The following is an 18,305-nucleotide window of genomic DNA, read 5'->3' as shown; positions in this document are numbered from 1 at the left end:
AAGTCAAAGGATATGACACCACACACAAGTTTGCATACATAGAAATGTTTATTTGTGTACTATTTCAGTTGTATATGCCATTTCATATAGCAGTTAGGTGTTTCAAATACATAAAAACTGAGTAATGCAACTCTCAAACAACACATTTGATACAGTAATCTGAAAGCATAGCATATGTTGCTGTCCAGGTCAAGGCCTTCATGTAGTACAACAGTGAAAAAACACTTGCCTAGAAGATAAGAATCAGTCAACACTAATTAATTACTGATATAGTTCAGCAGCCTCCAATTACACTCTGTACTCAACCCCTAGGGGGAAAACAATTACGTTGTCACAATGAAACTATATCTGTTATATAACAATGCTTAACTTAAAACATCACTATCGCACTGACAAACAGAACTGTCTGTAAGGCAGTAAGCACTAGCCCACCACTGTTCCCATGGTGAAATGTATGAAAATGTACAGCCATATACCTTCATGTGTCTTATTAGTGATATCGCTCAAATGTTGTAACAGCCTAGGTTAAAAACAGTGCATACCCCTCCCTCATAGAATGACTTACAAGGGCATATAACAGTGTTACTACATACACTAACCTCTGGACTGTACAAAGTCACACACGTTTTGTCCATCTGTAGCCCCCATATATATATGGACCCTACCCAACAATTTGTGTAGAAGTCCACAACATCACTGGAATGACAGCAGGAATGCCAGCACTAAATAATGATAGGCCACTACTTAACAACCTCTTACTGCATGACATATGGACAAAGCCTGGTATATCGGTGGAGGACAGAGGCAGGAACACAGGGCCATATTTGCAATATTGCTGTTATAGACTGTGAAAGTTGATGGTGTTACAGGATTAGTTGCAACATACCCTTACTCAGGAATATGAAGTCAGAAACACAAATAGATATAGTCATGTACTGATAGCCCTCAACAGAGAGAATGCCACTGATATATCAGAGACAAGACCTGTGTGGTGAATAGACAAAACATAACAGTCAATCCTCTGGCCATCATGTGGGTAGGCCCACAGTAGAGAACTATGCAGACAGACAGCATTCCATGCAAAACTAGCATGTACACACAAACCCTGTAAAACTAGCAATATTCAATGCATATAACAAAAATACTCACACTGTCCGTAGGTCTAGAACCTTATACAAATATGTAGTTGGCCCATGTCTGCAAGTCCTGTTGTAAGAGGTATTGCTACCTGCTGTCTGTAACACTGCTGCCCACACACAGGAAGGATGTCTTTCATACAGGAAAGGTAAAGGGACAACACCCACATGATGTAGTAATTTATAGTAGTGGGTTGCCATGACAGTGGTAATTGGAAGTACTACACAGCTGGCTGCATGCAATTAGCAAGTGGTGAACACTGATTGGTGCAGAGGTCATCACCTGATCATGTGATCATGAGTATCACCTACAAAATCTATGTTGCAACCTACTCAAAGCAGCTCAATCCCTGTAGTGGAGAGAGAGAGAGAGAGAGAAAATTAAAACTACAAACCAAACCAAAAGTATATAAAAGAAGTGACACATAAAGGGTACCTAGAAGAGACAACAATACTACAACAGGTATGTGAAACGTATGCATGTAACTGAATGTAGTACTTGGTCTGTCATAATGGGATAGATGATGTGGAAAGATTTATATGTGCCATCAAGACTTGTTGTAATGATGTCCTGTTGAACAACTGCTATGGACATTGCATTTGGCCCTGTGGGCAGTGGGATATACCTGTCAACTGTGCAAATCAGCACTGAATGTAAGCCATCATAGTGTGTGTTCTGTACCTCAAGACATGTATATTAGTGTGGCAAATAGCTGGTGGTGGAAATAAAGTTATGATAGACACATGAGTTTCAGACCCCACCACCTGCAGGACAGTCAGGTTAACATGACATATATCATGCACAAATGTCATAGGTTTGTAATAGGCTTACCTGTAATCTGTCCCTATATATAGCCCCCTAATGTTAGGCTGTGTCCACATGTGACACCCTTCTGTTTTGTAGCAAGACAGAACAGTGCAGCTGTAGAGGAAGGAGAGTTAGAGAGTGTGTACCTGATGTTTGAATACACTCTCTCTCTCTCTCTCTCTCTCTCTCTATATATATATATATATATATATATATATATATATATATATATATACACACACACACACACATGTATATTTACAGATATACAGACACACATATATATAAAAAAGATATATATATATATATATATATATATATATATATATATTTATACACACACACACAGACACACACACACACACACACACACACACACACACACACACACACACACACATATATATATATATATATATATATATATATATATATATATATATATATATATACATTTCCCCTACTGTTGAATGACAGTGCTGCATGATATGTTTGAGAAAACATCATGCATATCTATACACACACACACACACACACACACACACACACACACACACACACACACACACACACACACACACACACACACACACACACACACACACACACACACACACACACACACACACACACACACACACACACACACACACACATATATATATATATATATATATATATATATATATATATATACAGTAGTAAGTGGGTGCAAAACGGACAGTTATGTCTGGTGTGAAATTCATGTTGGGAACACATTGCCGTTGTTTGTGAAGGTGAGATTGGTATGTTGGGGAAGGATAGGTATATTTGGGGAGGTATGTTGGGTTGGAATACAGACAAGACAGCATACAGGGGCAGTATATGACACATATGATGGGTAAATACCTTGGATGGGGAGTGGTGTTTGGAAAGTGGAAGCCCATGAGCTCCCAAATGGAAGCAGTGGGACCAAGGTCCCCATCCATGGGCAGTCACAACTGCACCTTCATGGCCCTGAAAATGCCTGAGCTGGGGGCTCAGCAGCAGGAGTATACGAACTCTGTAATGGTGTACTGAGGGCCTCAATGTGGTGTAGCACATCCCCCAAGTCTCTGTAGAGCTCCCTATGCACCAGACCCTGGGTCAGGTCCAGGGTCTGGTGCATAGATTCCTGTCCCAGAGACTTCCCATAGTATGGAACAAACTACCTATCTATATCAAACAAAGCTCCTCATTAGCACTCTTCAAGAAAAATCTTGATTTTTGGATGGGAGACAGGAAATTCACCCCGGGGATCACTTCTGTGGCTCTGCTCAACAGTGGCACAGGAAAATAATTTTCTTGGGTGGCGAAAGCCAGGGTACCTTTGGCTAGGCTTATATAGGCCCTAGGGTCAATAGCCTAGTACCTACCTATGAACCTATGACAGGATCCTGTCTGTGCTCCCGGGGGAGGGACGAAAACCATCCCCTGAGGTAGTTCCACCTGAAGGTAGTGCAGGACCAGCAGATGATGAGGTCCCAGGGTGGGTCCAAGATCTGCTGTGGCCTGGTAACATGGCCAGATGAAGTGGGAGAGGTGGGTCCTGCTGGAAACAGGCTTCTCAAACATGCTATTGTGTCACAGTTATAGAACATATGTGGGTAGTAATAGTCTACACAATCCAGGATTACTTCTAACAGCATGCATAGATATCCGCATTAACACAAAACACCAGATTTGGAGCAATCACATAGCAAACAGAACACATGCATATATGGAACCATAGTGGCCCTTACAATGGCATGCAGATGACATTGTTAGCAATAGGCCCCCCATGATAATGTTTCAATATGGAACATGACTAGAAACACATTGCACTATTTGTTGTACAATACAATATATGTCCCAACAGTAGCTTTGCTGTAAACATACCCATTGAGTTGTGTGTTCAGATTATTGTTGCAGATATGGTGGGTGGGGGGGACAGAGATGTCAATTAACAACTATTATATCCTTGCAGTATGAGGTCCTCAGACCTTTTTTTCCTCTTTATGTCTTTCAGGCACCATGTCTACAGATTGTATGTCAGTTTATTCCCCCCAGGAAAATTATGTCATAATCAACTACATGGTGCAGTACCACCACACCCTCTTTGGCCATACAGCCCATGATCTGCAGGAGAGGACCTCCCTGTGGAACAAGCTCATTCACAGGGTAAATGATGTTGGCCTGCATAACCGCAGTTATGAGCAAGTCCGACATCAGTGCACTGACCTCATCTGCCACGCCCATCAGCATGCTGCTGCAGTTAGGAGGGACCAGCTAGCCACAGGGGAGGGGTCATGCCATCCAACCTCCTCTGACACATGCTGAGGAGCTCCACGCCAGCCTCGGGGCACCTGCCCACCAGCAAAGACAAGACCCAGCAGATAGCATTGTGGAGGTGGGTGCTGCCCACAGAATGGACATGGAGCATGCAGGTAAGGCCTCAGGGCACATCAGTAGACCACTGTTGCTTATCCATCTGCATCTGTAAAGTTTCATCATGCATATGTGAGATAAAATATATATAGTCTGTTGCTGCATTGTAGTAATGAATAGATGTGCATAATCTGTAGTATTGTGGGTTTGTACTGTTGATGTAGTGAAATGCTGCTCCCACCCTGTACCAATGCCACAGGTTTTGCTACTGGCATCACATCTCCAACACAACTATGTAGATCCCTCTGGTATACCTCTGGGGCAGCAGCCTGTAGTTGGTGAGTATGGTGTTCTTTGTTCAGGTTTGCCAATACACCATGGTACAGCCATGGTATTTGCCATGCACACATTTAACATACCTACCCATAATGCATGTTGTACTTGTTCACTTACTGTTGCTGTTAACTGTACTGCATCACAGTGGTCACCATGGTGGCATATCTGAAGGGTATGTAAGAGTCCTGCAATATAACTAATAACCTGTCATTGCAAGATGTGTGCACAGAGATTAACATAATGGTGTGACAAATGGCCTACAGTAGGAACATGTCTGAAACATCATCCTTATACAGTGCTATAACAGTATATATACCACTGTTACAATGGCAACTGTTACAGATCTACACAACGGCATATCACAATACCACATTCCACAACCCTTACCACCTGTAATGTGGTCCTAACATGAGCAATGAATGTGTAATATGGAATCCTATGTTATAACAGCAAATATGGGGAATACATACATTAACAAACACTGGAAGCATATGTGTGCATATACTACAAATAACATATTGTGGAAGCAGCTTTTGAGGTACTGACAGCATTCACTCTTCATGAGTATGGACCTTGCAGCAAGTACAGGTCCTCAATGTCACACCAAGTAATGGTCTGCTGTCCAAGATGTATGTTCATCACATTTACTCATTCACCTGCAACAGAGGCAGCTGTGGCTTGCACACATCTTACAAGTCATGGAATGGATCCCATACCCAGCAGGTAACATGCAGGAGTGGGACATGTAGCCTTACCTCACCATTGCATATACCATGGCAAACAGTGTAGACAGTCATGTATGTGACGAGGAGGTATGGGACAACATTAACGTAGAAAATAAACAGATGGCCATCCAAGACAGATGACAACACATGTTGCAAACTGGTCATGGAGGCTGCCTAGAAACCTTCCATAACACTGATGGAGTTGTAGGAATGTCTAGCAAGTACTGGCTGTGCATTACCTGTGTCGACAATTGCCTGGACTCTGCATAAGTATGGCCTATGGGTTAGGGTAATCAGATGGGACAGTTGTTCCACAGGAAACAACAGCCAGGGTTCTCTACAGGTACCATATGCATAACATCAAAAGTCCCCCAAAGGCATGTGTTGCAATGTGTAATGGTGTGCCAAGACCAAGTTTGAAACCTACAGACAGTATCAATTAAGATGCATGTGCTGCACAAGCAACACCTCACACCACCTCAGGCCCTACATCCCCATCTGTAGCTTGCTGGTCCAGTGTACACCTGTATGTTTGCCGTTCATTAGCAGGGACTAGGCCAGTACACATGGTGTTCTGAATTTGGGACACTGCAAAATGACACTCATGTGTAGCCCATAATTGTCAAGCATCTGCAAAAAGGCTGAGGATGGGGAGGGGTGTCATCTTGAAACACAGCAGTGAACTGAAGCAGACATCCAAAGCTCGCTAAGAATGGCTGTATCTGCACACAGTCAAGGTCATGAATTGCGGCAGACATAACCCTGACTCCACAGCAATAGTGAAGGCACTGTGTGACACCCAAGGGCTATGCACATGAGTTGACCTTGCAATCTTGCAGAGTTGGGGGACATTTGTAGGGCAGAGTGACCAAATACTGGCAAGTGCAGATGGGCCATGCTAGTATACCCCTTTCAGGAATAGTGACTGCTGTAGTATACTTAACAGTTGGTGCAACAAACCATCAAGTTAAGGGTGTGCAAACTTATGCACCCACATATTGTATGCATCTCAATCAGCATCTGCACAACTAACATATTTGTTTGATATTGCATTTGATTGCACAGGTCATAAGTCACATATCAGGTTTGCGTAATCTTAACATATGCAGTATTGTAGTCCCATGGCATATCAGGGAAGAGGGTGCCATGAAGAGTAGTTCCAGAACCGCAAAGTGAAGACAATAGTTCGTAAAAAAGGTAAGTCCTTTATTAGTTGCCAAGTGGTAAAAGTCCAAAGACAGTTGGTACAAAGCAGCAAAATCAGACCAAATGGTAAAAATCCAAAGTCAGTAGGTACAAAACAGCAAAATCAGACAAGCGCTTTCGCTTGGAAAATGCCAAGCTTTTTCAAGTCAAAAACAGTTGCCTGCAGTGAGGCAACTGTTTAAATGAGGATGTTGATTAGTCACATGTTTGGTTAGAGCTGAGTTGCATTAAGAAACAATTGAGACTGTTTTGAGCAAATGAACAGCCAAATAATAAAATGAAACATTAAAATGTGCATAGGTTAAATTGACATTGCATTGTTTATACATGGCTGGTAAACCAAGTGAGTGTTATGATGAAATTAAAACTTTGCTTGTCCAAAAGGTTTGGATAGAAATACAAATACAAATACAAGTGGAAGTTTAAAAAGCTGTGTGTGATCCAAGTGAGTTTGAAGTCAGCAGTCCTGTGTAATATGAGAATCAATGTAGTGCTGTTATGTTAGCCTTAAAATAGATGTTATGATGCATATGAATTTGCACTACTTGGTGACTTGGGGCAAGTGTGTTCAATGGGCAAAGAAACAGTGTTGAAAAATAGTGAAAATAGGATGAGACATGCTATAATCTAGCCCTTCTGAGCTTCAGAACCGAGCCTATACTAAGTGTGCCATTTAACCCGGGGCCTGCCTGCATCTAGCTTGAGTTGCCAGACAAGCTCCCTGTATTCCAAGGTCGATTCCCAGTCCCTCCTCTAATGTTAGGGTTCACTTGTTCAAGGATCATGAAAGACAACTTGTAATTGGGACATGTAAGTGAGTGTTTGAAAAAAGCATTGCTTTCCTTTTTCTTTTCAATGTCGTAAGTGTGTTCAGATAGCCTTTTCCTGAATTCCCTCTCTGTTTTGCCCACATAAAAGGCACCACAGGTGGTGCAGAGCCCGATATAAACAACCCCTTTTGTTCCACATGAAAAGTGACAGCGCCATCTGATACAGGTGTGTCTGGATGCAAGGTAGATGTGGGATTTGTTTGCAATGAGGGGACATTGCTTGCAGGCACCACATTTGAAGGTGCCCTTGTTGTTGTGAGAGTTGTGAGAAGTTGCAATGGGTTTTCTCTCGAAGATGTCTTTGAGGTTTTGCCCTCTCTTCCTCACAAAATTAGGTTTGTCTGGAATGATACTCCTGAAGTCGTCATTGCCAGCCAGTACAAACCAGTATTTGGATACAATAGTTTCAATTTGTTCAGAGTTGTCGGAGAAAGTATAAATGAAATTGCCGTCCATTTCTTTGCTCTGTTGTAACATGAGGTTGGGGATCTGCACTTGCAAGGCCCAAGCAGTGGGGGTATAAGGAGTCCCTTTTGGCAAAGATTTCATCTTTTAGTGAGTTGAGCAAGTTCTCAGGATAGCCTCTTTGGGTGAACATGTCATGTAGATTGTGAATCTCTTCTAGAAAATCGGAGAGTTTACTGCACATTCTGGATGCTCTTATAAGTTGGCCCTTGACTATGCCCTTCTTTTGATGAAAAGGGTGTTGACTCTCATAGTGTAATAGACAGTTCGAAAAGTGGGTTTCCTGTAAACCTTGGAGTGTAGTTCCAAGGATTGGGCATCCCTATAAATGGTAGCGTCAAGATAGTGCAGATGTTCATGACTGATGTTGTGTGTGAAAGTCAGAAACTCTGTGGTACTGTTGATGTATTCCAAAAAGCTCGACAGTTGGAGTTCAGTACCTTTCCAAATGAGGCAGATGTCGTCAAGGTATCTGCAATAGAAGGTGACAAACTGTGCCCAAGTAGTGCCAAAATGTAGTCCTGTTCCCATCTGTGCAAAACCACATTGGCATAGTTGGTGGCACAGGAGGCCCCCATTGCTACTCCTTTTTCCTGTTTGAAAAGTTCCCCATTAAAACAAATGTAGTTGTTGTTTAAGACTGTGCTCATCATGTCAATAATTAGATTGATGAAGTTGTTACCCAAATTCGTTTCTTTGGTGAAAAAGTCACTAAACCAGTCTAGTCCTGTAGAGTGGGGAATACTGGAAAAAAGGTCTTTGATGTCAATGGTGACCAGAAAGGAGGAGGGGGGCAGTTGGACACAGGGAAAAGTTTCAGAAATTCCCATGAATCTTTGCACACGTATGTGAGGGCATGGGTATGTTGTTTTGTGATGTGGTCAATGAACTTGGCAATAGGCTCAGTCACACCCCTCGCACCCGAGACAATGGGTCTGAAGGTCAACGGACTGGTGCCCTTGTGGGTCTTTGGGATTCCGAAGATAACTGGTACAATTGGTTTGTTGACAAGTAGAAAATTGTAGAGTTTTTCATTAATGGATCCCTGTAGCAAACTGTCATACAAAGAGGATTTAATTTTGCAAGTGCGATGTTGTATTCATTTCGGACGTGAGGCAGTATTGGGTGTCATCATGCAATATATGGTGCATGCTAGCCTCATAAGCAGACTCGTACATGAGAACCACACCACCACCTTTATCAGGTTTCATGATTCTAATATGCTCTTCAAACAACTTGTTAATGTATTCAAAGTCTTCGATTGTTCAGGTTGGTTGAGTGTGGTCTGGGGGTTGTCGACATGTTACGCAAGTCCTGTTCAATTAATTCCTCGTATAGCTTAAGAAGTGGGTGGGTGGGGATTGAAGGTACTCTTCCTACACAGTCCTGTGGGTTGCCAAGTTTGTCCTTTGAAAAAATGTTTGAGGTTGAGTCCTCTGGTGAATAACTTGAGATCAACTAGTAACTGAGCCAAATTTGCTCTGTTAGTGGGGACGAAATGGAGTCCTTTGGTAAAGAGATTAAAGGCTGTGTCATTAACCACCATGTCTGTGTAATTAAAAATAGTAAAATCATTCTTGGTATAAATAGTGCAATTAGCATGCTTGGTTATAGTGGTATTGGAGCAAGGCAGGATAGAGTGGTCTGCAGGTTCAGTACAGGGGGAGGTGTCTTTAGGGGACTTTGCCACATCTTGGGTGTGGGTGCCTAGAGTTATTTGTTGGTCCACCTCCATCCAGTCCTCTGTGGTTTTGTCCCCAAGCCCGGACCTCCGGGTGCATGGGAAAATCCTGCTCACGTTGTCTCTTGTCTTTTTCAGCCAAACGCTCACTTCTCCGTGGGACGTGGTGTGTGTCTGGCTGAAAAACTTCATCCCCGCCATTACCAGGAATGCTAGTTGATCTAATGGTTTTGGAAAATTTATTGTGACAGGGGTAAGCTATATCATTCCTATATTCATCTAAGTCTCTATCGAGCTTTCTAATTTTCCGATTCATGACCTTATTACAAAAAGAATCTACATCATCGAACACCTTGTCATATTCATGTTTGACCATGGAGAAATGATTGTCAGAAATAACCAATTGGTGCAAAGCATTCAACTCAGTGTTTAAAATATTGGCTTTACTCTCATATTCTGAGATCATTAACTTCATTATTTCGATCCCTGCCTTATCAAATATGTCACACATCTGTCTATATTGTACAGTGCCATGCTTAACATAATTAGGAAATTTGAAAACCGTAGTCCCTTTGGGATACGTTTAACATTGATACATTCATATAAATAGTCTATTTCCATTTGGTTGCTTCTCAGGCTATACAGTTTGTTTTTAAAATCATCAAAGTCACCTTCAATAGAGGTGGAGTTAATTGAGCGAACAGTACCTTTCTGGAAAATAAAGGGTTTGTTAGCCCAGTCAGCAAAATTGAAATCCTTTGGTTTGTCCTTCCCTCGTTTGGTTCTAGTGAGGTTGGAGGACCTGGTACTGGGAGCGTTGTTGTGAGCATCCGTGTCAGCATTAGTTGTAATGTCCGGAAATGTTTTTTTGCTATGTAGATCTAGTGTGTACGTTTTGTTAGCAAGAGTACCAGCTGAAGGTGCAGAGTTGTTAGAAACATTGTCGGCGTTGCGTTGTGCATGCAGCAGCCCTTTCAGCTCAGCTAGCAACTGTCGAGTTTTTTGGAATACATCAACAGTACCACAGAGTTTCTGACTTTCACACACAACATCAGTCATGAACATCTGCACTATCTTGACGCTACCATTTATAGGGATGCCCAATCCTTGGAACTACACTCCAAGGTTTACAGGAAACCCACTTTTTCGAACTGTCTATTACACTATGAGAGTCAACACCCTTTTCATCAAAAGAAGGGCATAGTCAAGGGCCAACTTATAAGAGCATCCAGAATGTGCAGTAAACTCTCCGATTTTCTAGAAGAGATTCACAATCTACATGACATGTTCACCCAAAGAGGCTATCCTGAGAACTTGCTCAACTCACTAAAAGATGAAATCTTTGCCAAAAGGGACTCCTTATACCCCCCACTGCTTGGACGCACGCAAGTGCAGATCCCCAACCTCATGTTACAACAGAGCAAAGAAATGGACGGCAATTTCATTTATACTTTCTCCGACAACTCTGAACAAATTGAAACTATTGTATCCAAATACTGGTTTGTACTGGCTGGCAATGACGACTTCAGGAGTATCATTCCAGACAAACCTAATTTTGTGAGGAAGAGAGGGCAAAACCTCAAAGACATCTTCGAGAGAAAACCCATTGCAACTTCTCACAACTCTCACAACAACAAGGGCACCTTCAAATGTGGTGCCTGCAAGCAATGTCCCCTCATTGCAAACAAATCCCACATCTACCTTGCATCCAGACACACCTGTATCAGATCCCCCTGTCACTTTTCATGTGGAACAAAAGGGGTTGTTTATATCGGGCTCTGCACCACCTGTGGTGCCTTTTATGTGGGCAAAACAGAGAGGGAATTCAGGAAAAGGCTATACGAACACACTTACGACATTGAAAAGAAAAAGGAAAGCAATGCTTTTTTCAAACACTCACTTACATGTCCCAATTACAAGTTGTCTTTCATGATCCTTGAACAAGTGAACCCTAACATTAGAGGAGGGGACTGGGAATCGACCTTGGAATACAGGGAGCTTGTCTGGCAACTCAAGCTAGATGCAGGCAGGCCCCGGGGTTAAATGGCACACTTAGTATAGGCTCGGTTCTGAAGCTCAGAAGGGCTAGATTATAGCATGTCTCATCCTATTTTCACTATTTTTCAACACTGTTTCTTTGCCCATTGAACACACTTGCCCCAAGTCACCAAGTAGTGCAAATTCATATGCATCATAACATCTATTTTAAGGCTAACATAACAGCACTACATTGATTCTCATATTACACAGGACTGCTGACTTCAAACTCACTTGGATCACACACAGCTTTTTAAACTTCCACTTGTATTTGTATTTGTATTTCTATCCAAACCTTTTGGACAAGCAAAGTTTTTAATTTCATCATAACACTCACTTGGTTTACCAGTCATGTATAAACAATGCAATGTCAATTTAACCTATGCACATTTTAATGTTTCATTTTATTATTTGGCTGTTCATTTGCTCAAAACAGTCTCAATTGTTTCTTAATGCAACTCAGCTCTAACCAAACATGTGACTAATCAACATCCTCATTTAAACAGTTGCCTCACTGCAGGCAACTGTTTTTGACTTGAAAAAGCTTGGCATTTTCCAAGCGAAAGCGCTTGTCTGATTTTGCTGTTTTGTACCTACTGACTTTGGATTTTTACCATTTGGTCTGATTTTGCTGCTTTGTACCAACTGTCTTTGGACTTTTACCACTTGGCAACTAATAAAGGACTTACCTTTTTTACGAACTATTGTCTTCACTTTGCGGTTCTGGAACTACTCTTCTTGGTGTTATCAGTTTTGCTCTTATTTTTCTTCAACGAAGAGGGTGCCATGTCAATAAGGGTGTGTACACTCCTCATAGCCAGAGTAAGGTTTGAAGGTTGTCAGTGAAATTGTGTAATTGTATTTTATTGGTTCATAGGTTCATAGGTGTTTACTAGGCTAACGACCACAAGGGCTTTTTTAAGCCTAGCCATGCATCCCAAATATCTGGCAAATTCTGATACCCTTGAAAAGTGTAAGCATGGGCCTGGGAGATGAACCATTTACAAGTTACCTGTTTGCATCAGAGACACAGGTGCCACACCAGGGATGAACTTCCATTTCCCCATCCAATTGTCCAAGGTGCATGGACGGGGAGCCTGTTCCACAGACAGGGTAGTCTCTGTGATACATACCTCTCTCTCCAGCAGGTCCTATTTATATTACAGGCAAGGTTTAAGTCTTTAGCATGGGTAATTCTGGTACTGTTTGTTTTGTGGATATACAGGAGGTTCATCAGAGTGGGGTCTGACAATGCCCTGTATGCCAGGCATAGATCTCCCCTCAAAAGCCTGTAGGAGACTGAATACATGGATAGGACCTTGACGTGGTCTGCATAGGACATATTACTTATGCCCTGTATTCTTTTAGTGAGGAACCTCTGTGGATGTTCCAGTTGTTGGATATGCCTGAATAGGTACATATCAACTGGGGCATTTTAATCAATCATAGGTCTGATGAATGTTGAATTCAGTGGAACAAGGACTTCCTTGGACTTAGATGCCATACTTTTGTTTATAAGTTGTGCAACATAGAATGATTTTGTCTGTGTCAGCCCCTCCTGGAGAATATTTGTGTCAGTGTGAGATTCAATGTTCTTTTGGCTTTTCCCAGTTAGGGGTATCCACAGTGTAACTCCGGTCCGCTAATGATTGGCAGTAGATTTTTTACAGGTGCCAAGGTGCCAGCTCGACGCCCAATCTTCAACGAAGTCACTCCCATTCTACGCATGTCTTTCGAATGCCACTCGACCGCTGGGAGGACATGCAGAGTGAGATTCAATAACAGCTCCTAATTTGAAATCATCTGCAAATCAGCCAGAGACCACTGACATTGGCCTTGACATCTGAGAAGTAAATGCCAAAAATATAAATAAAACATTACCCACATACAATATGTGTGTGTGCGATTGACATACACTCATGCATACAAGACAACATATGCCTAGAAACACACATAACTTTGTATATCACCATCTGAGAGTTCTCAACAACATACACACTTCTATATTATAATAGATGCACAACCCACAGACACATGCACACTCCTACATAATTCACAACACTGTGCACACAAATGCACATCTGCATATGTATTCTCATAGACTGTGGTTTTACTATGTAAAAAGTGAAGTACTACTTTATTTTGCATTTAGTTACTGGGATTGTCCGATGGGCAGAACAAGTACCCTTTCCAGCGGAGGCTCAGGGAAAACTCAGCGCAAAGATTACACATTACAATGTAGTTTTATGTGCAATAATATGACACTACCATGTAAGAGTAATTTATAATGCACCATGCAAGTCATGCATGTTTATAAGAAAAGTATTTACTGTATAATTTAACTCAGTTAAGTCAGAAAGATTAAAGGATCTGAGGCTGGAGAAGATAGGGTAGTACAGAATAGAACACTAGGGGTGAGAAATTTTGAAACACGGAGAGAAAAAGATGTGTAACAGGAAGGGTAAAGCTTCTGAAGATGTATATTACAGTAGGAGTTGATCAAGGGAGATTAGCCTGGGATGGCACAGGGGCAGAAGGGTAGTGCTTATCCAGGGATTATCCACGCGCAGAGCCATTTTTTGATCACATGGCTTTTCAACTCTTATTTAAAATGAGATAGTCTCAGTTTGTCTAAGTGGATATGGGATACTACTGCATTTTTCAAAGATACAGCTAGAGTTCATGGGGTCTCCAACAAGATTATTAAATTTGGATACTGTGACCAAGGTTTTTATCATTAGAATGTAGTGTTTTTAGGACTTAAACATGTTTAAATATAATTTGTTGACTGTGTGGCAGCATGAGGGAGCTCAAGCCAATTTATCTATCAGAGTGCAGTACAATGGCAAACAGCAGCAAATGTATACAGTTTGTTGTAACACTGTTTGAGCTCAAGTGTTTTGGGTGGAGCAAAGATTGGAAAAAGTACAGGACAGGCATAGAGCAAGATTGGAAAAAAGACAGGTTATAGCAATTTTTATTCCTGCACTATCTGTGAGGTAGTTTTTTTTCTCAGAGACCCCAGACTTATGGTGTTTGTTTGTTTGTTTTTTTGATAACCTGTAGGATATGCTTATCAAATTTGAAGGTGCTTGTCCACAGTGAATCTTAACAGTTTTGATATGTTGAACCATTTCAGTTTGTGTATTGCAAAGAGTTGCCTTCAAGTGGCTAGTTGATTGGGTGTAATGAGCATCAGTTCAGTTTTCCTAGGATTCAAGAGGAGCTGGAACTGTTCAGACAACATTCAATATGTGAGAAAGCCCCCCCCCCCCGAGTGAAGACAGGGTCTTAGCTGAAAATGAGGGAGGAGTCATTGGCATGTTGTACAACTATGGAAAGAGTAGAAGCAGTATGTATATCATTGAAAGTTTGAACAGTAGTGGACCCAGTACTGACCACTGGGGGAACACCTACTGGAGGATTAAAGAATGAGGAAGGCATTTTGAAATTTTAGACAGCTGACAATAAGATGGACAACCATGGAACCACTGAAGTGAAGGCTGTTATTCCAAGACAGGAACGTTTCTGTAGAAGCTTTGAGAAGGAAACATATTAAAAGCTTTAGATAGACTGAGGAATACCGTGGAAATACAATGTTACCATTATTTCTGTTTTGGTTAAAGTTAATGGAGTATAACAAGGTGGTGCTAATATCAGTACTAAAGTGAAACCCATGCTCAGTTCGAAAGAGAATTTCATAGATGGACTTCAGGATTTGCATGTGAATGCAAATAAGTAAGGACTGTGACCCAGAAATGTCTAGAACTTTATTTCATTTTAAAACATTATTAGTGTTTTGATCAGATGTACAGGTTTGTTTAAAGAGTAAAAAGGAATCCACCTGTATTAGTAGGACTAGGTTGGCTGATTGAATATTTGGAGTTAAAATGATGAGAGAACTGGGACAAGCTCAGGCTGAAAGTGTTCACACATGGTTTAGGAAGCTTAGTGTCCAGAGAGTATAAGGAGACCAAAGCAAATATCCTTGGAAGAAAAACAGCAAAAATATTCCTGCCAGAAGGAAAACACAAGAGAGCTTCTATCAGTGTGAATTTTCCAGCAAACAGATCGACAGCACTTACTCTGTATTAAAAGGCACAGTATGTATTTCTATTTGGAAGACTACCTTATCCACATTTCTGGATAATAAATTGCACTATTTTACAGACTGGTGGTCTCTGCTACCCTAACTTTGCATACTGATGAAGCTGGGGAATTTTTGGCACATTACTACTGCGAAAATCCTGAGAACTACCATCAATGCGAGTATAATTTCCAAAAAAGAAGGAAATGAAGAGAGAGAAGGAAGCAGTATTTTTAGTGCTCTGGGAATTTGGGCATCTGTGCTCCATTCCAAGATGACTACAGAAGAGCAGTTACTATAGATCACAGCAGCCACAGCTAGAAGGATGCCACTTTAACCAAGTCGATGATTACCACAAGGACATTGCTGCTATTAAAACAGCCAACTCCAGAAGGACTTCTAGGTGTATCCCACTACATTAAAGCAGAATGTGTACCACACAGGTTGGGAATGAACTGACTTGGCAAGGTTCCTATCAGCATAATTAACTGAACCAACACTGACAGCCTTCATGGTAAAGGAGAGAACTGATTACCAGGACTAGAGAGTTTACCTGCCAAATCTGTGTATTCATTCTATTAGCAGACCCCCCAGAAACAACACTGATTTGCTAAAAAAAAAAATCCATACTGCCTTCAATGCCTCACAGGATCTATTTTCTTCTAGGTAATCTAACTTACAAGGTGCTAAAACATGGCCATTGCCCCCATTAAGAACAACACTACCTTTACAAGACTACCCTTATGAATTCAGAAGTGCATAGGGCAACAGCTTTACTCTAGTACACCCTCTATTAAAATGCCGTAGGTAAGAATGCACCTTCTCTAGACTGGGACTTGTTGCCCAGAACCACCTGCCTACAGACAGCAAAAATCTAGAAGCCATTAAAAGCTTTGAAACTGCACTTAAAATCCATCTCTACCAAATCTACTTTCAAATGCTACCACAGCAATGGCAAAGTAACTTACCATCCCCATGTTACAAACACTAGAATACATTTAATAAACTTTTCAGCCTCTTATACACATTTCACACATACAGAGGAGCTGATGTATTATATATGATTGCACTGTATTTTATGCACACCTTAGCTTGCATTTTGTATACAAGTTTTTAATAAACTGACTAGATCTTCTAATGTTACTTTATCTGCATTCAGACTTACTATGTTCTGAATCTTGCTATGTATTCATTTTGTATACAATATTGTTGATTTAAAGACTGATGTATTTTCTGCTTTTTGAGCTCTAATTGTGGTAGGAAAAGGTCAACAGACCAGTCCAGTTACCCAGTAAACAAAGTGTAAACTATCTGGTGTTAACTCAGAGGTACAAGTATAAAATGTTTCAGATATTTTCTCACAACAAAACAGTAATGTCACAATTACGTATCTTAACGATTATTAAATTATACTTGGGTCCAGAAAGTCAATACAAGAAACAAATGTTAGACAACATAACAGACACATTCAAAAGGTCTTCACCTACTGCATTTTAGAACATGGGTCCATCAAACTGACCCTAAAGAAACATTTTCTTGTGCCACCAAGAGAAATGTTATACCATGTAAGCACGCATAATGTAATACATATGGGGAATAAAAACCTACATCACATGCTGGTAAACAAAATGAGGTATGGTGCCAAACCAGTGATCCCACTCTACAAGGGTTGCCCTACCACTGACTGTGGAAATTACAGGTCCAGCAGTCTGATGAGTTATTTGCAAAGGCATGAAAAATAAATGACCTGAAACTCTGATATTAATCTCACCAGGCTTGCACCACCACAGTTTAACTTTTTTAAAGACAGACCCTAGTTAACTTCTTCAAAAGGGTAACAAGTTGCTGACAGCGGGTCATGTTGTTCACATGGCATACCCTGACCTGGCCAATATGTTCAATTACAAACAGATGCCTATGTGGTAACTTGGATAGGAAAATGGCTAAGAAACAGAACCCACAGTGTGTGGGCAAACAGGTGCCCCAGAGTATGAAGGTGACCACTGGTGTACCACAAGGCGCAATGCTGAGACCTCTTGTTTCACATTTACTTTTCTGATCTTTAGACCATGAACCACAAGCTCTGGTTAAACAAGTCTACAGACAACTGTATACTGGGAAGTCATCCTCTGATGAACAAGTCCTTCAGCAAGAATTTGAAATTGTATCGGATGTACTAAAAATGGAAAAACTGCAATTATTGTCACATTTGACAAACAGCCCCTCTACCCAGCATGCAACATACCACTCCAAAATGTGAACACTGTTAAGGACCTCGGAACATGGGATGATAATTCTCCTTTGATAATGATGTAATAGCAGTAATCAAAGTTCCCCTACTTAACACTCTAATTGCCAAAGGAATGTCATCCAAATCTAGAGGTCACTGTCCCCTTATATTCAGCATCAATAAAAGCCAATTACTTAATACAATATGCTTTTGGATTTATTTTACTAGACATATCAAACTACAAAGATCCCAAAGAGCTTCCCAACTAAGCTTATCAATGACTTAAGAACTCTACGCTAACAAAAAAAAAAATGCTGTCCCTTTATTCAATACCAGATTCCTCACAGAGGAGATCTATGCCTTGCCTTCTATGACATTA

Source organism: Protopterus annectens, chromosome 1.part0, assembly GCF_019279795.1.
Source record: "Protopterus annectens isolate FY-2018-M chromosome 1.part0, PAN1.0, whole genome shotgun sequence".
Classification (NCBI taxonomy): domain Eukaryota; kingdom Metazoa; phylum Chordata; order Ceratodontiformes; family Protopteridae; genus Protopterus; species Protopterus annectens.
This window is presented reverse-complemented; position numbering follows the sequence as displayed.